The sequence below is a fragment of the Nerophis ophidion genome, linkage group LG06, assembly GCF_033978795.1.
Source record: "Nerophis ophidion isolate RoL-2023_Sa linkage group LG06, RoL_Noph_v1.0, whole genome shotgun sequence".
Taxonomy (NCBI): domain Eukaryota; kingdom Metazoa; phylum Chordata; class Actinopteri; order Syngnathiformes; family Syngnathidae; genus Nerophis; species Nerophis ophidion.
Window position 1 is genome coordinate 3,761,157 of NC_084616.1, and position 18,289 is coordinate 3,779,445.

General features: G+C 42.3%; 1 protein-coding gene and 1 long non-coding RNA gene across 2 annotated transcripts in view; both read left to right on the forward strand.

Annotated features, from left to right (window-relative positions):
• LOC133554093 (uncharacterized) overlaps nt 1-4,265 on the forward strand; it is a 261,586-nt gene extending 257,321 nt beyond the window's left edge. The window contains exon 2 of the long non-coding RNA XR_009807058.1: nt 1-4,265. This exon is cut by the window's left edge and continues 1,852 nt beyond it. This is a non-coding gene — a long non-coding RNA (uncharacterized LOC133554093).
• The window catches only part of LOC133554092 (vitamin D3 receptor A), a 197,647-nt gene extending 193,382 nt beyond the window's left edge, over nt 1-4,265 (forward strand). The window contains exon 10 of the mRNA XM_061902481.1: nt 1-4,265. This exon is cut by the window's left edge and continues 14,140 nt beyond it. The gene's annotated coding sequence lies outside the window, so the exon portion shown is untranslated.
• Nucleotides 4,266-18,289: the final 14,024 nt, after the last annotated feature.

An 18,289-nucleotide genomic window follows, 5' to 3' on the forward strand; every position in this document is an offset into this window, starting at 1 on the left:
ATTAAATTACCGTATTTCCTTGATTTAAAACCTCTTCTCACTCCGGCGTTTACCAAAGGCATGCGGTAAATTTAGGCCTGTGCTTATAAATTTGAGTGTGATGTAAGGATAACATCATGAAAAGCACATTTAATTAAATAAAACGTTATTATGTTCTTACCTTTACTTATAAATTAAATCCATGTGCAGCTCCTTCTGATCAAAAGCATCGATAACTTGTTTATAGAAGTCTTCCTTATCTTTCTTCAGTTTTAAAAGTCTCTCTGTCTCGATGGAGATCGTCCTTTATTACCTCCTGCTTCCATTGAAAGTCCAGTTTAGAAAACTTTTACTTTAGATATGTAATCCTCCATGTTAAAAGTGCAAGCGAGAGGAAAAAATGAACCCTTGCTGCTTGTTGTCACTTCTTCTGCAGCCGAGTAGTCGCAAGAAGGATCACTAGCGCCCTCTACCACCAGGAGGCGGGAGTCATTTAATGACTCATATTTGACACATGCAGCTACGGTGTATTAATAAAACATAGCTGCTTACTGTTCTTTTTAGCATATTCAATAGCTTGGACCTTAAATCCTACTGAATAGCTCTTAATCTTCTTCCTTTTATGCAAATTCAGATGATTGAAATCAGCCTCCTCCATTTTGAAAATGATGACAGGTGAAGTGTCACTCGTGACGTGACGAGTTTGACCCGGTGGAAATTCTAGGCTTATGCTAATTATTTGGATAAACGAGTTTGACACGGCGGAAATTCTAGACATGCGCTAATTAAAATTATATTTTGCGAACCGAGTTTGACCCGGCAGTAATTCTGGGCAGGCGCTACTATATTCCCGGCGGCAATTCAAGGAAATACGGTATATGTTTTGTATTCAAGTCAACAATGCTCTCAGAATAAAATAAAGCAGAAAAATAATATATCGTAATATCCTTATCGCCCTTTCTTCTGATGTATCTGACCAAAGTCCACAGTGGTTGCTTTGGGTTCTGTGGACAATTAGACCCAATTGTAGCAAGTTGTGATCGGTCCTTGGGTTGCCGGAACATTGAGAGACTTTCTCTTAAATTCCCCCTTTGGAAACCTGTTTGAATAATTTTTGTTGTTGTTTTATTTTATTTTTTAGATCACATAGCTAGAAACGATGTTTTATTTAGTTTAGCTCCTCCCACAACACTAACGATTCTAAGCCTTCTTTTTTCTTACACTCGTTGGCTGCTTGCCTTCACTGTGAACCACACACACATGCAGTAGGGAGAGATTTATACGGCCCAATTCCTGGGTGGATCTCACGTGACAGGAAGGGGGGTCAATCATTTTGCAATGCAGTCTGCTGAAAATGATGGCAAGCGCCACTTTACCGAGTAAAATTGGAATTTGCCACAAAACACATTTTTTAAGACGAACGCTAAATTTTGTCACGTTTCATGTGTCAGGTGACCCGCCATGGATGGGGGGGCCGCATGCATCCCCCCTTCTTGCTGCACGCACTTTTAGTCAGCATCACGATTGCTCGCTCTCCTCATGTTTAGTCGGACACCTTTGGCTCTTAAATTCGTTAAAAACATTAAAAGTACACATTTGTTTTTGAATATGAAAAAAAAAAATTCCTCACCACTTTTTGTTTTGTGGGAAACTGCAGTTCACAAAATTGACCACCAGGCGGCCCAAAGACACTATGAAACAACAACTCATTGATTCATGTGAAATATTGCCACCAATACACAAAGTCAACGTAGGTTATTGGCGATAACAACGTGGTATTTAAATCACGCAAATGGTCTTCTCGCCGCTTATAAATGGTAGTTGCCGCCTTTTTAAATACCGTATTTTCTTGAATTGCTGCCGGGGCGCTAATTATTTTAAAACCTCTTCTCACTCCGGCACTTACAGAAAGGCATGCGGTAAATTTAGGCCTGCGCTTAATAATTTGAGTGTGATGTAAGGATACCATCATGAAAAGCGAATTTAATAAAAAAAACTTTATCGTCTTACCTTTACTTATAAATGAAGTCCATGCACAGCTCCTTCTGATCAAAAGCATCGATAACTTGTTTATAGAAGTCTTCCTTATCTTTCTTCAGTTTTAAAAGTCTCTCTGTCTCGATGGAGATCTTCCTTTATTACCTCCTGCTTCCATTGAAAGTCCAGTTTAGAAAACGGTTTTATTTTAGATATGTAATCCTCCATGTTAAAAGTGCAAGCGAGAGGAAAAATAAGCGATTGCTGCTTGTTGTCACTTCTTCTGCAGCCGAGTAGTCGCAAGAAGGATCACTAGCGCCCTCTACCACCAGGAGGCGGGAGTCATTTAATGACTCGTATTTGACACACGCAGCTACGGTATATTAATAAAACATAGCTGCTTACTGTTCTTTTTAGCATATTCAATAGCTTGGACCTTAAATCCTACTGAATAGCTCTTAATCTTCTTCCCTTTATGCGATTTCAAATGATTGAAATCAGCCTCCTCCATTTTGAAAATGATGACAGGTGAAGTGTCACTCGTGACGTGACGAGTTTGACCCGGTGGAAATTCTAGGCATATGCTAATTATTTGGCGAAACAAGTTTGGAAATTCTAGACATGCGCTAATAAAAATAATATTTTGCGAATTGTAATTGTAGGCAGGCACATACTATCTACCCGGCGACAATTCAAGGAAATACAGTAATTAAAGGGAAGTTGCAGAAAATGATAGCAAATAGACAAAGTTGTTTTTGGAACCTGAGGAGAGCAAAGTGATGACTTTTAGGAGGCTTTTCTTCTGCTACCTCTTTTTTGCTCACGCACTTACTTCGTGGACACACACTCTTTCTCTACTGTGTGTGTGTGTGTTGTGTTACTTAGTGCACACACTCTCTTTCTCTACTGTGTGTTGTGTTACTTAGTGCACACACTCTTTCTCTACTGTGTGTTGTGTTACTTAGTGCACACACTTTCTCTACTGTGTTGTGTTACTTAGTGCACACACTTTCTCTACTGTGTTGTGTTACTTAGTGCACACACTTTCTCTACTGTGTTGTGTTACTTAGTGCACACACTTTCTCTACTGTGTTGTGTTACTTAGTGCACACACTTTCTCTACTGTGTGTTGTGTTACTTAGTGCACACACTCTTACTGTGTGTTGTGTTACTTAGTGCACACATTCTCTTTCTCTACTGTGTGTTGTGTTACTTAGTGCACACATTCTCTTTCTCTACTGTGTGTTGTGTTACTTAGTGCACACACTCTCTTTCTCTACTGTGTGTTGTGTTACTTAGTGCACACACTCTCTTTCTCTACTGTGTGTTGTGTTACTTAGTGCACACACTCTCTTTCTCTACTGTGTGTTGTGTTACTTAGTGCACACACTCTCTTTCTCTACTGTGTGTTGTGTTACTTAGTGCACACACTCTCTTTCTCTACCGTGTGTTGTGTTACTTAGTGCATACACTCTTACTGTGTTGCGTTACTTAGTGCACACACTCTTTCTCTACTGTGTGTTGTGTTACTTAGTGCACACACTCTTTCTCTACTGTGTGTTGTGTTACTTAGTGCACACACTCTCTTTCTCTACTGTGTGTTGTGTTACTTAGTGCACACACTCTCTTTCTCTACTCTGTGTGTGTTACTTAGTGCACACACTCTTATTGTGTTGTGTGTGGTTTGACCTTCACCAGCAGATCTTTGCCAGCGATGCACTTCTCTTTGTGTTTGTCCATTCGCACGCAGCCTCCAAACGAAGCTGCGACCTCAGCTGTGTTGTACCTCGCTGTGCCTCCAACCCGCGGCCTTATTTTGGGACGATATCAGGGGTTTTAATGCAGGACCATCTCGTCTGTGGACACTTTCACTTTCTTTCTCCGATACGATCACTTGATTGAGTTTCTATATTTTTATGGAAATCCTCATTTTTCAAAGTCATGTAGTAGAAATGAGGCCTGGTGAAAAGAGTACTTTTGCTTTTCAGTCCCGAGTAGGTTTTATTGACACTTTCACGCCACCATGCAGTAAATCTAAACATACCTCATCGCATTCTTACTTTTCCACATCACACAGTTGCCATGGTTACCCTCACGCTAGAGGGCGCGCTCTACGACAGGATGTACTTTTTATACGTACAGGAAGTCAAACGTCTGTTCTTTTTTTGTCGGGATGTTCTTTCCTCCTCGCAGTTAATCCATTGTACTTTGATGACATGCATTGTATTTACTTATACAAAAAAATACAAGCGATAATAAATGTCGCGCAAATCACAAATAAAGCAGCTGTACATAATGATGCAAAATCACCTGTTGAGACTTCTTCTTTGGCCAATAATTGAACACACACACGTGATAATATGACTAAAATATTATTGCAATGCTACACAAACATTTTTTTCTGAAAGTGGAAAAAAATGTTTGTGACAGGAAATGTATTTTAACTTTTTTATATATATATATGTATATGTATGTATGTAATATATATATATATGTATGTATGTATGTAATATATATATATGTATGTAATATATGTGTGTATATATATGTATATATATATGTATGTAATATATATGTATGTGTATATATATGTATATATAATTATATGTGTATATATATATATATTGTATGTATATAGGTATGTGTATATATATATATATATATGTGTGTGTATGTATGTATTTATATATATATATATATATATGTATGTATGAGTGTATATATTTGTGTCAATCTATCAATGTTTATTTATACAGCACTAAATCACAAATGTCTCAAAGGACTGTGTGTGTATGTATTTATATATGTATATATACACACATATATATATATACGTATATATATATGTGTGTATATATATGTATGTATGTATGTGTTTATATACATGCATATATATATGTATGTATATGTATATATACATACATACATATATATGTATATATACATATATAAATATATATATATATGTACATATGTATATATATATATGTATGTATATATGGGAATATATATATATATATGTGTGTCTATATATATATTATATATATATGATGTATGTATATATATATATATATAATGTGTGTGTGTGTGTGTTGACCCTGTGATGAGGAATAAGTGGTAGAAAATGGATGGATATTTATATATATATATAATATTTATTTTCATTTTGGTAATAAAACAGCTGTCGTTTTTTGTTAAATATTTTCTGCTATTTTAAGTCATTTTTATTGTACAGTAAACACTACTATATGTATTTAAACAGTATATGTGTTTGGCCAGCAGAGGGCGCCAACCTCCCACTTTAATCTGTGATCCCAGGAAGCATTCCTTCTTTGACCAATTTAATTATTAATTATTGAATTATTAATCATTATGTGGACGTTCTTCCACGCTGCACTGTATGCAAAAGTATTGGGACAGGTGCTGAGCTCCTTTACTGGCTAAAAGCAGGACATAGATTTGTTTTTTTCTTCTTGCTTTAGAATCTCTGGAAAGCAAGGAAATAATAATTTTATATTTTGTTCATCTTTTCTTCCAAGATGACATCATGGCCAGATGTTGCCGGGTCAAAGGTCAAACCTCACCATTATATTGGAATTAATGGCAGCTGTGTGGAAGTGACAATAGTTGATATATTTACAATAGTTGACACTAAACTTTACACTAAACAAGAGTTGTGTCTGAGGTGAAAAAAATACATTTGAAGTCTTCTCACATTCCTGCATCATTGTTGGGAAACACACACACACACACGCACGTACACACACACACACACACGCACGTACACACACACACACACACACGTACACACATCAGTGTGACGTGTTCACTTTACTGGAATGCTAAAGAATGTCGTAACGCTGCAACAAGATATTAGAAACACAGAATTACCTCCAAGAATAATGCAGGCTCAGCGGTCACAACATTAGGTACACCCACACCATTAGGTACACCCAGCGGTCACAACATTAGGTACACCCAGAACATTAGTTACACCCAGCAGTCACAACATTAGGTACACCCACAACATTAGGTACACCCAGCGGTCACAACATTAGGTACACTCAACGGTCACAACATTAGGTACACCCACAACATTAGGTACACCCAGCGGTCACAACATTAGGTACACTCAACGGTCACAACATTAGGTACACTCAACGGTCACAACATTAGGTACACCCAGAACATTAGGTACACACAGCGGTCACAACATTAGGTACACCCACACCATTAGGTACACCCAGCGGTCACAACATTAGGTACACCCAGCGGTCACAACATTAGGTACACTCAACGGTCACAACATTAGGTACACCCAGAACATTAGGTACACACAGCGGTCACAACATTAGGTACACCCACACCATTAGGTACACCCAGCGGTCACAACATTAGGTACACCCACAACATTAGGTACACCCACAGCATTAGGTACACCCACAACATTAGGTACACCCACAGCATTAGGTACACCCGGCGGTCACAACATTAGGTACACCCACAACATTAGGTACACCCACAGCATTAGGTACACCCGGCGGTCACAACATTAGGTACACCCACAACATTAGGTACACCCACAACATTAGGTACACCCGGCGGTCACAACATTAGGTACACCCACAACATTAGGTACACCCAGCGGTCACAACATTAGGTACACCCACAACATTAGGTACACCCAGCGGTCACAACATTAGGTACACCCACAACATTAGGTACACCCAGCGGTCACAACATTAGGTACACCCACAACATTAGGTACACCCAGCGGTCACAACATTAGGTACACCCACAGCATTAGGGACACCCAGCGGTCACAACATTAGGTACACCCACAACATTAGGTACACCTAGCGGTCACAAATTAGGTACACCCACAACATTAGGTACACCCAGCGGTCACAACATTAGGTACACCCAGCGGTCACAACATTAGGTACACCCAGCGGTCACAACATTAGGTACACCCAGCGGTCACAACATTAGGTACACCCAGCGGTCACAACATTAGGTACACCCACACCATTAGGTACACTCAGCGGTCACAACATTAGGTACACCCACAACATTAGGTACACCCACAACATTAGGTACACCCAGCGGTCACAACATTAGGTACACCCACAACATTAGGTACACCCACAGCATTAGGTACACCCGGCGGTCACAACATTAGGTACACCCACAACATTAGGTACACCCACAGCATTAGGGACACCCAGCGGTCACAACATTAGGTACACCCACAACATTAGGTACACCCAGCGGTCACAACATTAGGTACACCCAGCGGTCACAACATTAGGTACACCCACAACATTAGGTACACCCAGCGGTCACAACATTAAGTACACCCAGCGGTCACAACATTAGGTACACCCACAACATTAGGTACACCCAGCGGTCACAACATTAGGTACACCCACAACATTAGGTACACCCGGCGGTCACAACAGCGGTCACAACATTAGGTACACCCACAACATTAGGTACACCCAGCGGTCACAACATTAGGTACACCCACAACATTAGGTACACCCAGCGGTCACAACATTAGGTACACCCAGCGGTCACAACATTAGGTACACCCAGCGGTCACAACATTAATCACACCCAGCGGTCACAACATTAGGTACACCCACAGCATTAGGTACACCCAGCGGTCACAACATTAGGTACACCCAGCGGTCACAACATTAGGTACACCCAGCGGTCACAACATTAATCACACCCAGCGGTCACAACATTAGGTACACCCAGCGGTCACAACATTAGGTACACCCAGCGGTCACAACATTAGGTACACCTACAACATTAGGTACACCCAGAGGTCACAACATTAGGTACACCCAGCGGTCACAACATTAGGTACACCCAGCGGTCACAACATTAATCACACCCGGCGGTCACAACATTAGGTACACCCAGCGGTCACAACATTAGGTACACCCAGCGGTCACAACATTAATCACACCCGGCGGTCACAACATTAGGTACACCCACAACATTAGGTACACCCACAACATTAGGTACACCCGGCGGTCACAACATTAGGTACACCCACAACATTAGGTACACCCAGCGGTCACAACATTAGGTACACCCACAACATTAGGTACACCCAGCGGTCACAACATTAGGTACACCCACAACATTAGGTACACCCAGCGGTCACAACATTAGGTACACCCACAGCATTAGGGACACCCAGCGGTCACAACATTAGGTACACCCACAACATTAGGTACACCTAGCGGTCACAAATTAGGTACACCCACAACATTAGGTACACCCAGCGGTCACAACATTAGGTACACCCAGCGGTCACAACATTAGGTACACCCAGCGGTCACAACATTAGGTACACCCAGCGGTCACAACATTAGGTACACCCACACCATTAGGTACACTCAGCGGTCACAACATTAGGTACACCCACAACATTAGGTACACCCACAACATTAGGTACACCCAGCGGTCACAACATTAGGTACACCCACAACATTAGGTACACCCACAGCATTAGGTACACCCGGCGGTCACAACATTAGGTACACCCACAACATTAGGTACACCCACAGCATTAGGGACACCCAGCGGTCACAACATTAGGTACACCCACAACATTAGGTACACCCAGCGGTCACAACATTAGGTACACCCAGCGGTCACAACATTAGGTACACCCACAACATTAGGTACACCCAGCGGTCACAACATTAGGTACACCCAGCGGTCACAACATTAGGTACACCCACAACATTAGGTACACCCAGCGGTCACAACATTAGGTACACCCACAACATTAGGTACACCCGGCGGTCACAACAGCGGTCACAACATTAGGTACACCCACAACATTAGGTACACCCAGCGGTCACAACATTAGGTACACCCACAACATTAGGTACACCCAGCGGTCACAACATTAGGTACACCCAGCGGTCACAACATTAGGTACACCCAGCGGTCACAACATTAATCACACCCAGCGGTCACAACATTAGGTACACCCACAGCATTAGGTACACCCAGCGGTCACAACATTAGGTACACCCAGCGGTCACAACATTAATCACACCCAGCGGTCACAACATTAGGTACACCCACAACATTAGGTACACCCAGCGGTCACAACATTAGGTACACCCAGCGGTCACAACATTAGGTACACCCAGCGGTCACAACATTAATCACACCCAGCGGTCACAACATTAGGTACACCCACAGCATTAGGTACACCCAGCGGTCACAACATTAGGTACACCCAGCGGTCACAACATTAGGTACACCCAGCGGTCACAACATTAATCACACCCAGCGGTCACAACATTAGGTACACCCAGCGGTCACAACATTAGGTACACCCAGCGGTCACAACATTAATCACACCCAGCGGTCACAACATTAGGTACACCTACAACATTAGGTACACCCAGAGGTCACAACATTAGGTACACCCAGCGGTCACAACATTAGGTACACCCAGCGGTCACAACATTAATCACACCCGGCGGTCACAACATTAGGTACACCCAGCGGTCACAACATTAGGTACACCCAGCGGTCACAACATTAATCACACCCGGCGGTCACAACATTAGGTACACCCACAACATTAGGTACACCCAGCGGTCACAACATTAGGTACACCCACAGCATTAGGTACACCCAGAGGTCACAACATTAGGTACACCCAGCGGTCACAACATTAATCACACCCGGCGGTCACAACATTAGGTACACCCAGCGGTCACAACATTAGGTACACCCAGCGGTCACAACATTAATCACACCCGGCGGTCACAACATTAGGTACACCCACAGCATTAGGTACACCCAGAGGTCACAACATTAGGTACACCCAGCGGTCACAACATTAATCACACCCGGCGGTCACAACATTAGGTACACCCACAACATTAGGTACACCTAGTGGTCACAAATTAGGTACACCCACAGCATTAGGTACACCCAGCGGTCACAACATTAGGTACACCCACAGCATTAGGTACACCCAGCGGTCACAACATTAGGTACACCCACAACATTAGGTACACCTGGCTGGGATCACCAAAACCTCGAGACGAGGTCAGGAAGCCACTGGCGACATCACACACGCGCTTGGAAAGTGTTCGAACAACGAGACCGATACAAGGTGCAGAAGTGATATCAATCAGGAATGAAAAAGGATCCTGATTTACGATTATGCCTTCCTTCACTCTCTCATCACTCGTGCTGTTTTTGCACCTGTAAAACATCATCCACATGTTTTGCACCTGTAAAACAACATCCACATGTTTTGCACCTGTAAAACATCTACATGTTTTGCACCTGTAAAACATCATCCACATGTTTAGCACCTGTAAAACATCACCCACATGTTTTGCACCTGTAAAACATCACCCACATGTTTTGCACCTGTAAAACATCATCCACATGTTTTGCACCTGTAATACATCATCCACATGTTTTGCACCTGTAATACATCATCCACATGTTTTGCACCTGTAATACATCACCCACATGTTTTGCACCTGTAAAACATCATCCACATGTTTTGCACCTGTAAAACATCATCCACATGTTTTGCACCTGTAAAACATCATCCACATGTTTTGCACCTGTAAAACATCATCCACATGTTTTGCACCTGTAAAACATCATCCACATGTTTTGCACCTGTAAAACATCATCCACATGTTTTGCACCTGCAATACATCATCCACATGTTTTGCACCTGTAATACATCATCCACATGTTTTGCACCTCTAAAACATCATCCACATGTTTTGCACCTGTAAAACATCATCCACATGTTTTGCACCTGTAATACATCATCCACATGTTTTGCACCTCTAAAACATCATCCACATGTTTTGCACCTGTAAAACATCATCCACATGTTTTGCACCTGTAAAACATCATCCACATGTTTTGCACCTGTAAAACAGCATCCACATGTTTTGCACCTGTAATACATCATCCGCATGTTCTGCACCTGTAAAACATCATCCGCATGTTTTGCACCTGTAAAACATCACCCGCATGTTTTGCACCTGTAAAACATCATCCACATGTTTTGCACCTGTAAAACATCATCCACATGTTTTGCACCTGTAAAACATTATCCACATGTTTTGCACCTGTAAAACATCATCCACATGTTTTGCACCTGTAAAACATCATCCACACGTTTTGCACCTGTAAAACATCATCCACACGTTTTGCACCTGTAAAACATCATCCACACGTTTTGGACCTGTAAAACATCATCCACATGTTTTGCACCTGTAAAACATCATCCACATGTTTTGCACCTGTAAAACAACATCCACATGTTTTGCACCTGTAATGCATCATCCACATGTTTTGCACCTGTAAAACATCACCCACATGTTTTGCACCTGTAAAACATCATCCACATGTTTTGCACCTGTAATACATCATCCACATGTTTTGCACCTGTAATACATCATCCACATGTTTTGCACCTGTAATACATCACCCACATGTTTTGCACCTGTAAAACATCATCCACATGTTTTGCACCTGTAAAACATCATCCACATGTTTTGCACCTGTAAAACATCATCCACATGTTTTGCACCTGTAAAACATCATCCACATGTTTTGCACCTGTAAAACATCATCCACATGTTTTGCACCTGTAAAACATCATCCACATGTTTTGCACCTGCAATACATCATCCACATGTTTTGCACCTGTAATACATCATCCACATGTTTTGCACCTCTAAAACATCATCCACATGTTTTGCACCTGTAAAACATCATCCACATGTTTTGCACCTGTAATACATCATCCACATGTTTTGCACCTCTAAAACATCATCCACATGTTTTGCACCTGTAAAACATCATCCACATGTTTTGCACCTGTAAAACATCATCCACATGTTTTGCACCTGTAAAACAGCATCCACATGTTTTGCACCTGTAATACATCATCCGCATGTTCTGCACCTGTAAAACATCATCCGCATGTTTTGCACCTGTAAAACATCACCCGCATGTTTTGCACCTGTAAAACATCATCCACATGTTTTGCACCTGTAAAACATCATCCACATGTTTTGCACCTGTAAAACATTATCCACATGTTTTGCACCTGTAAAACATCATCCACATGTTTTGCACCTGTAAAACATCATCCACACGTTTTGCACCTGTAAAACATCATCCACACGTTTTGCACCTGTAAAACATCATCCACACGTTTTGGACCTGTAAAACATCATCCACATGTTTTGCACCTGTAAAACATCATCCACATGTTTTGCACCTGTAAAACAACATCCACATGTTTTGCACCTGTAATGCATCATCCACATGTTTTGCACCTGTAAAACATCATCCACATGTTTTGCACCTGTAAAACATCATCCACACGTTTTGCACCTGTAAAACAACATCCACATGTTTTGCACCTGTAAAACAACATCCACATGTTTTGCACCTGTAATACATCATCCACATGTTTTGCACCTGTAATACATCATCCACATGTTTTGCACCTGTAAAACATCATCCACACGTTTTGCACCTGTAAAACATCATCCACACGTTTTGCACCTGTAAAACATCATCCACACGTTTTGCACCTGTAAAACATCATCCACATGTTTTGCACCTGTAAAACAACATCCACATGTTTTGCACCTGTAAAACAACATCCACATGTTTTGCACCTGTAAAACATCATCCACACGTTTTGCACCTGTAAAACAACATCCACATTTTTTGCACCTGTAAAACATCATCCACACGTTTTGCACCTGTAAAACATCATCCACACGTTTTGCACCTGTAAAACATCATCCACACGTTTTGCACCTGTAAAACATCATCCACACGTTTTGCACCTGTAAAACATCATCCACATGTTTTGCACCTGTAAAACATCATCCACATGTTTTGCACCTGTAACACATCATCCACAAGTTTTGCACCTGAAATACATCATCCACACGTTTTGCACCTGTAATACATCATCCACATGTTTTGCACCTGTAATACATCATCCACATGTTTTGCACCTGTAAAACATCATCCACATGTTTTGCACCTGTAATACATCATCCACACGTTTTGCACCTGTAATACATCATCCACACGTTTTGCACCTGTAATACATCATCCACACGTTTTGCACCTGTAAAACATCATCCACATGTTTTGCACCTGTAAAACATCATCCAAGTGCAAAGTTCTGCTGGCAGTATTTGAGACATTGGAGAATATCTGAAGAAAAATGTTCATTTCTTTTTTTGTCGTGAGAAAGTTTTAAAAAGTGCAATAAAATGTAGTTTTCAGAGTGAAAGTGTCAACAATAGTCAGGACAGTGCAGGACATGCTGAGCCTTACTTTGCATTCAGCTAAAAAATAACATTATTTTAAAGAGTCTAAATAATGTTTCATTTTTAAAAAATGAAGCTGCTCAATTTTTATGTTTATTTGTAGTTATTATTATTTGTTTGGATTTTAATCATCTTTTTTGAAACATGAAAAAAAAGAATGGAATCAAAGCCTGGTCCCAGTGTCCCTAATGCTGTGTCCTGTTTGAGTGCAATAAAAAGAAGACCGGAAGTGCTTGGTTGCGTTCTCATCGCAGGGGGCGTGGCCTGACTGAGACACGGAAGCACTAATGAGCACCTCCCATTTCCCGCCATTCCTATACGAGTGCTCCCTCTGCTGGCGTGGCGGAATAACATGTTTGTGGCGTGCAGCTTGGGAACTAACACTAACTGGGACTTTAGATTAGAAAATACCTTCAACTAAATTAGGATACTCTATTTACATATTTATTTTACATATTAATTTTACAAAACAATTGTGACTCATTGTAAATGTCACACATTAGCATAATAATGAAAATACATTTGCATGTTTTGCGTGTGCAAATACGAGACATGTTGCACGTGTGCAAAATACACAATATGTAGACATATGTGTGTGTTTGCATGTGCAACATATATTATATGTATGTATACACGTGTGTGTGTGCAATATACACTATATGTATGTGTGTGTGTGTGTGTGTGTGTGCAATATACACTATATGTATGTATACATGTGTGTGCAAAATACACTGTGTATGTATATATATGTGTGTGTGTGTGTGCAAAATACACTGTGTATGTATGCATGTGTGTGTGTGTAAAATACACTCTATGTATGTATACATGTGTGTGTGTGTGCAAAATACACTACATGTATGTATACACGTGTGTGTGTGTGTGTGTGTGTGTGCAAAATACACTGTGTATGTATGCATGTGTGTGTGTGTAAAATACACTCTATGTATGTATACTTGTGTGTGTGTGTGCAAAATACACTATATGTATGTATACACGTGTGTGTGTGCAAAATACACTGTATGTATGTATACACGTGTGTGTGTGTGTGTGTGCAAAATACACTGTGTATGTATACATGTGTGTGTGCAAAATACACTGTGTATGTATACATGTGTGTGTGCAAAATACACTGTGTATGTATACATGTGTGTGTGTGTAAAATACACTCTATGTATGTATACATGTGTGTGTGTAAAATACACTCTATGTATGTATACACGTGTGTGTGTGTGTGTGTGTGTGTGTGTGTGTGTGTGTGTGTGTGTGTGTGTGTGCAAAATACACTGTATGTATGTATACACGTGTGTGTGTGCAAAATACACTATATGTATGTATACACGTGTGTGTGTGTGTGTGTGTGTGTGTGTGTGTGTGTGTGTGTGTGTGCAAAATACACTGTATGTATGTATACACGTGTGTGTGTGCAAAATACACTATATGTATGTATACACGTGTGTGTGTGTGTGTGTGTGTGTGTGTGTGTGTGTGTGTGCAAAATACACTGTATGTATGTATACACGGGTGTGTGTGCAAAATACACTCTATGTATGTATACACGTGTGTGTGTGTGTGTGTGTGTGTGTTGTGTGTGCAAAATACACTGTATGTATGTATACACGTGTGTGTGTGCAAAATACACTATATGTATGTATACACGTGTGTGTGTGTGTGTGTGTGTGTGTGTGTGTGTGTGTGTGTGCAAAATACACTGTATGTATGTATACACGTGTGTGTGTGCAAAATACACTATATGTATGTATACACGTGTGTGTGTGTGTGTGTGTGTGTGTGTGTGTGTGTGTGTGCAAAATACACTGTATGTATGTATACACGGGTGTGTGTGCAAAATACACTCTATGTATGTATACACGTGTGTGTGTGTGTGTGTGTGTGTGTTGTGTGTGCAAAATACACTGTATGTATGTATACACGTGTGTGTGTGCAAAATACACTATATGTATGTATACACGTGTGTGTGTGTGTGTGTGTGTGTGTGTGTGTGTGTGTGTGTGTGCAAAATACACTGTATGTATGTATACACGGGTGTGTGTGCAAAATACACTATATGTATGTATACACGTGTGTGTGTGTGTGTGTGTGTGTGTGTGTGTGTGTGTGTGTGTGCAAAATACACTGTATGTATGTATACACGGGTGTGTGTGCAAAATACACTCTATGTATGTATACACGTGTGTGTGTGTGTGTGTGTGTGTGTTGTGTGTGCAAAATACACTGTATGTATGTATACACGTGTGTGTGTGCAAAATACACTATATGTATGTATACACGTGTGTGTGTGTGTGTGTGTGTGTGTGTGTGTGTGTGTGTGTGTGCAAAATACACTGTATGTATGTATACACGGGTGTGTGTGCAAAATACACTCTATGTATGTATACACGTGTGTGTGTGTGTGTGTGTGTGTGTTGTGTGTGCAAAATACACTGTATGTATGTATACACGTGTGTGTGTGCAAAATACACTCTATGTATGTATACACGTGTGTGTGTGTGTGTGTGTGTGTGTGCAAAATACACTATATGTATGTGTGTGTGTGTGTGTGTGTGCAATATACACTATATGTATGTATACATGTGTGTGTGTGCAAAATACACTGTGTATGTATATATGTGTGTGTGTGTGTGTGTGCAAAATACACTGTGTATGTATGTGTACACGTGTGTGTGTGCAAAATACACCGTGTATGTATACATGTGTGTGTGTGTAAAATACACTCTATGTATGTATACATGTGTGTGTGTGTGCAAAATACACTGTATGTATGTATACACGTGTGTGTGTGCAAAATACACTATATGTATGTATACACGTGTGTGTGTGTGTGTGTGTGTGTGCAAAATACACTGTATGTATGTATACACGTGTGTGTGTGCAAAATACACTATATGTATGTATACAGGTGTGTGTGTGTGTGTGTGTGTGCAAAATACACGTGTATACATACATACAGTGTGTGTGTGTGTGTGTGTGTGTGTGTGTGTGCAAAATACACTGGTTGTACATATAGGAATGTGTGTGTGTGTGTGTGTGTGTGTGTGCGTGGACTTTGGGAGCGTGGGAATGTGGTGAAGCATTCTTGTGGTATTTTGAATGTTTGTTATTAAATGTGACCGCAAGGGAGCGCAACCAAACCCCAGACACCCCCCCCCCCCACACACCCTCATCCCCACCCCTCCTCTTCCCCTTCCTCCTCCAACAATGAAAGCAAAGTCGGTTGAAATAAAGAAATGAGTTCAATGTGGAAAGATGGTGGAAATATGTTGAAGACACACAACTTACACTCAACTATTTCATTTTCTGTGTGAGATTGTTTTCTCTGCAGTTTGCCAGGCGGTGCTGGATTAGTCAGGATCGTGCATGGTAGATGGACTACATTGTGCTTTGCATCTACCATGCATTTTTATCCATCCATCCATCCAATTTCTACGTTTCTACCGCACATGTTCAAGAAGTTGCACTAATGGTGAGAAGTATTTTATTTATTTTTGGTTAGACTCAGAATAACAATGTACTAAAAAGAATAGGAAACTTATTAAGGGCTTCACGGTGGCAGAGGGGTTAATGCGTCTGCCTCGCAATACGAAGGTCCTGCAGTTCTGGGTTCAAATCCAGGCTCGGGATCTTTCTGTGTGGAGTTTGCATGTTCTCCCCGTGAATGCGTGGGTTCTACTACAGGCTTCCTCCCACCTCCAAAGACATGCACCTGGGGATAGGCCCCTCCCACTTCCAAAGACATGCACCTTGGGATAGGCCCCTCCCACCTCCAAAGACATGCACCTGGGGATAGGCCCCTCCCACCTTCAAAGACATGCACCTGGGGATAGGCCCCTCCCACCTCCAAAGACATGCACCTGGAGATAGGCCCCTCCCACCTCCAAAGACATGGACCTGGGGATAGGTCCCTCCCACCTTCAAAGACATGCACCTGGGGATAGGCCCCTCCCACCTCCAAAGACATGCACCTGGGGATAGGCCCCTCCCACTTCCAAAGACATGCACCTGGGGATAGGCCCCTCCCACTTCCAAAGACATGCACCTTGGGATAGGCCCCTCCCACCTCCAAAGACATGCACCTGGGGATAGGCCCCTCCCACCTCCAAAGACATGCACCTGGAGATAGGCCCCTCCCACCTCCAAAGACATGGACCTGGGGATAGGTCCCTCCCACCTTCAAAGACATGCACCTGGGGATAGGCCCCTCCCACCTCCAAAGACATGCACCTGGGGATAGGCCCCTCCCACTTCCAAAGACATGCACCTGGGGATAGGCCCCTCCCACTTCCAAAGACATGCACCTGGGGATAGGCCCCTCCCACCTTCAAAGACATGCACCTGGAGATAGGCCACTCCCACCTCCAAAGACATGGACCTGGGGATAGGTCCCTCCCACCTTCAAAGACATGCACCTGGGGATAGGCCCCTCCCACCTCCAAAGACATGCACCTGGGGATAGGCCCCTCCCACCTCCAAAGACATGGACCTGGGGATAGGTCCCTCCCACCTCCAAAGACATGCACCTGGGGATAGGCCCCTCCCACTTCCAAAGACATGCACCTTGGGATAGGCCCCTCCCACCTCCAAAGACATGCACCTGGGGATAGGCCCCTCCCACCTTCAAAGACATGCACCTGGGGATAGGCCCCTCCCACCTCCAAAGACATGCACCTGGAGATAGGCCCCTCCCACCTCCAAAGACATGGACCTGGGGATAGGTCCCTCCCACCTTCAAAGACATGCACCTGGGAATAGGCCCCTCCCACCTCCAAAGACATGCACCTGGGGATAGGCCCCTCCCACCTCCAAAGACATGCACCTGGGGATAGGCCCCTCCCACCTCCAAAGACATGCACCTGGGAATAGGCCCCTCCCACTTCCAAAGACATGCACCTGGGGATAGGCCCCTCCCACTTCCAAAGACATGCACCTGG